At 33.9% G+C, this 4,818-nt stretch overlaps 1 protein-coding gene across 2 annotated transcripts in view; it reads left to right on the top strand.

The window, feature by feature from the left end:
- LOC106871768 (uncharacterized) overlaps positions 1 to 4,818 on the top strand; it is a 629,775-nt gene that overhangs the window by 8,539 nt on the left and 616,418 nt on the right. The window lies entirely within an intron of this gene.

Below are 4,818 nucleotides of genomic sequence, written 5' to 3'. Positions count from 1 at the left end.
TATATATATATATATATATATATATATATATATATATATATGTATATATGTATGTGTGTGTGTATATATATATATATATCTGCAAACTTACATATAATGGGTTTCTTTCAGTTTCCTTCTGCCAAATGCACTCACCAGGCTTTGGTCGGCCCGAGGCCATAGTATAAGACACTTGCCCAAGGTGCCACAGAGTGGGACTGAACCCAGAAACCATATTGTTGGAAAGCTAGCTTCTTACCACACATCCACACCTGCACCAATATATATATATATATATATGGGAGAATATACAAATAATAACAACAGACGAGGACAGGTGGTGTAAATAACAAAAGTATATATTAGTATGACGCTCGGGAATATACATACATATATATATGGGTGGAATGAGACACTTATCTCATTCATTGTTATTAGACAATGCTATTAGTATATTAACTCAGTCCTCACACAGCTGCTGTAAGATTGTTATGGTATTAAATAATAGACTAACATATCACAGGGGGATGAGTTTAAACCTTGGTAACACAAGGATATGGTTTTGAGCTAGAGGAAAGAAGTGAGGCTTTGATGGCAATAATAAATTAAATGGAGAATTCATAGCATGCTGGTGACCTCACTTATGATAAAACATAGAAAATCTAAATGTTTAAGCTTTTGCCATTAAGTTGTCAAGAAAGTTCTTGTGGTTTTTTAACCTTTAGATTCAGATGTACATATCTCAGCTCAAACAAAACTTTATTAATCGAAATAAACACTATCAGTGCGAAACAAGTTTATTTATGCCAGTAGCGTAAAAATCCTGCGTTCTGGTGACTATGAAGTTGTCGAAGGTGTATTTGGCATCGTCTTGGCTTTTGGAGCATTTCTCACACAGGAAGTTGTCGAGATGCTTGAAAAAGTGGTAGTCGGTAGGTGAGAGGTCTGGTGAGTGTGGTAGATGAGGCAGAGTTTCGTAGCCCAATTCGTTCAACTTCTGCAGGGTCAGTTGTGCGAGATGTGGCTGAGCATTGTCATGGAGAAGAATTGGTCCTTTTCTATTGACCAATGCTGGCTGTTGTCAGAGTTTCTTATGCATTCCATCCATCTGCTGACAGTACTTCTCCACCGTAGTGGTTTCGCCTGGATCCAAAAATCTGTGATGAATGAGACCAGCCGCAGACCACCAAACAGACACCATGACCTGTGGAGCTTCGTTGGCGTCCAACCACTGAGCTGAGCATTGCCAGTTGTTGTAAAGAATCCACTTTTCATCACAAATCACAATCCGGTCGAGAAACGGGTTGTTCTTGTTGCATAAAAGAAGGGAAGATGACACTTCAAAATGGTGTTTCGTTTATTTAGTTGTTGATTTCTTGATTTCACCGGTTTATAAATACTATAATGGTGATATTTTAACAAAATAATAATAATAATAATAATAATAATAATAATAATAATAATAATAATAATAATAATAATAATAATAATAATAATAATAATAATAATAATAATAATAATTCAGTTCAGTTAAAGAGCATGGGTAAACAATGCATTGTAAGCCACACTATAATTTGTGAAAAAATTTATGTTCACACAGGGCAACTATCCATGCCTTTTTTTTCTTTTTTTCTTTCAGTGTCTTAAGAGAATGAAGGTCATTATTTTTCTTATCAGAACTCTTTTGGGTTTGTCTTTTCTTTTTGCAAGGCTTCATGGCCTCAGTAAAGTAAGTTTTCTCACATAGAAGGTATATGGGCACTGTTGTCTTAGGAAACAAAGGTATAAATCCAAATTTTAATACTCTTATGAATATTGTCTGCACTTGTTATTAGGGGTGTCAGAATTGTTACTGAACCAGGCAAAATGCTTAGTGGCATATCATCCATCATTATGTTGTGAGTTCAAATTCCACCAAGTGCCTTTCATCCTTTTGGGATGGATGAATTATATACCAGTTGTGCACTGGAGTTAATATAACTGACTTACTCCTCCCCTCAAAAACCAGGCCTTGTGCCTATAATAGAGAGGTTTATTATCCAATGCCAATATGCTTGAATTTATACACTCAATGCAATTACCAGTTTGCTAATACCTCTTGATAACAAAAAGTGTTGATTATCTACTAGTCGTCATCTAGTAGATACTCAACATGGTAACACAGCACAGAAAATTGCACGGCTAAAATATTCAGTGCGGCATTACTTTAATCCAGATTTTCACTGTATGTTTTTGTTTTATTCATATTCTAAAAAAAAAAAAAATTGCCGTCTCAATCTGAGAAAATTGAATTTAAATATGCCTTTGCATTTCAACATAGAACATTTATTCTATATTGGCCTTTCAAATCACTTAGGAATTTACTTGTAAAATTACTGGTGTATTACCTTGAGGAAGCTCTAACCCTAACCCTCATCCACTTCATAGACTAAAACTGAAACTAAGCACCATTTGACTAATAAGTGATGTTTTTTTGTTGTTTTTTAATCTTTAGTACACTCATTGCCAAAATTCCATATTAAATGGTTGATACTCTATTATTTGGGGATAAGGTACACAATGCTACTTGTTTCAGTTGACTTAATTGGATAATAGTTGATAAGGGAATCAAGCCAACAAAATAGTTGAAATAAAGGGCTTCCAAACAGTTGCTTCACTTCCTAGAAATAGCAGCCAAATTTTCCTCAAATCAAACTCTATCATCATTTAGAAAATGTTCTACTGAGTACACAGAACCTAGAAAATAAAATAGGATGATTGTGGTTGGAAAGCTTTTAATCACATTTCCTTTCAATCAAGCTTTGTTCAACAACAGCACAATTTTCAAGGTCTTACAATTCTAAGTAAAATTACTACTTGTTAGTAACAGTATTCTATCAAAGAGATGGGAAGAATATCTGTTTATTAATCATTTCACTTCAAAATATCTGAAATAAGCTATGTGAAATATTGAGTTACTTTATCATCTATTATATTTTATACTTAATACTTTGAAAATGTAAAGACATTATTTTCAAATGTTTATATTTTTGGCTTTGTAGTATTTACATCTATAGAAGCATGTGAAGAGTACAAAAAACTGAGTTGGTAAGATATAGGAAACAAGTTAATGCTATGATTTACTGATGAAGTCTAATAATTCTAGAGCTTGCCCACAGTTATAACCCAACTATTGAAGAACAAACTCACTCACTGTTTTTATATATTTATTTATTGTGAAGGCAGCTAGCCATATAAATTACCATTTTTCTGTACTCTTAATCAGAATTTCTTGGTAAACTACATCAAATATGCTAGCCTACTTTACAAACCAGGTGAAATTTTGGCGCTTTGATTTTTTTGAGTGGTACAGCAATATTTCCAAGAAGGTACAACAAATCTATTGATTGCATTTTTTTTAAAGAAGATGTAACATTTACCATTGAGAGTTTAGCATTCTATCTAATGAAAGATATGTCATTCACAAACTTAAATAATTCAAAATTTGTCAAATAATACAAAATTTCAGATAACCAGGGGTTGTAAAATGAAAATCATATAAATAATGATTTCTAACCGGTAGAAAATCACAAAAAATTTCTTTTTCATGGGAAGTGGGGTTGTATTTGATTTAATTGATCCCAATAATCAAGAAAAACTTATTTCATATCTTTTGGTGTGACGATGAAAGAATCATTTAGGAAATGTACAAGAATCAAATAGTTTTTCTAGTTAGCTACTCCCTGCATTTAATGTTAACAACTAGTACTTTTTAAGCGTAATTTATTATCTAAACAATATGTGCGCTTTGTGTATAAAGCTTTCTCTTAAGTGTGTGCTTCATTTTTTTTTTAGTTTAACAGGTTAGAAAGAAAACAAACAAATTATAGAATATAGACTGAAAATAGTAGTTGAAAAACACACAAAAAAAAGCAATTTCCAAAAAGCTAAAAAAGTAAAAACGCATTAACGATTATGGTGTTGGTGGTGGTGGTGGGATGTTGGTGTATGTCTGAGAGGTCATGAAGTAAACGTGCTTCAGACACACTCTTAGTGACATGTATATAAAAGTTTGTAAACCAGTTCAGGCGAATAACGAACGAAATATACACCACCGAAGTTGCTCAAAAACACCAGCAGTAATTTTCTTCAGCTGAATACAGGTTATTGATTGATTAAAATTATCCAAATGCACAACTTTAACTCCTGAATCTTAAGAACCTTCTGGTCCAGAGAACAAAGTGTCATCATTCCACTTTTCTCCTCCTTTCTACGGCCACGACTCGAATACTGCTTCCCCCTGTGGTCTCCCCATACAAAACAAAACATCTCGAAAATTGAATCACCCCAGAGGGCATTCACTAAATGAATTAAGGGCATGGCTGATCTCGATTACTGGTACCGACTTAAAGCCTTGAAACTCTACTCCCCCCAGCGTCGCCGCGAGCGATATATCATTTGCACGATGTGGAGAATATACTGCCAGCATTGCCAAAACGAGCTCAACATTAACTTCAAAATTCATCCAAGACTAGGACCACGGGCCATACGTCTCCTGCCCAATTCAAGATCACGACATATAGGTACACTGCGACACAATTTCTTTTTCTCAACAGGCTCTGCCCTATTTAACATTGTCCCAAAACTGATCATAGAGGAAAGGATCCCGTCACCTTTAAACGGAATCTGGACAAATTACTTCGAGGAATACCAGATAAGCCACCTAGATACAAGTCACTCAACAAGAACTCCCTACTCGAATGGATCATGATACCACAAAAATTGACTTAAAAAGTCTGGACCAATCTTTGGTCGAAAAGTTTATATATATATATAAATATATATATATATATATATATA

This window comes from Octopus bimaculoides, chromosome 17 (genome assembly GCF_001194135.2).
Source record: "Octopus bimaculoides isolate UCB-OBI-ISO-001 chromosome 17, ASM119413v2, whole genome shotgun sequence".
Classification (NCBI taxonomy): domain Eukaryota; kingdom Metazoa; phylum Mollusca; class Cephalopoda; order Octopoda; family Octopodidae; genus Octopus; species Octopus bimaculoides.
This window is presented reverse-complemented; position numbering and strand designations above follow the sequence as displayed.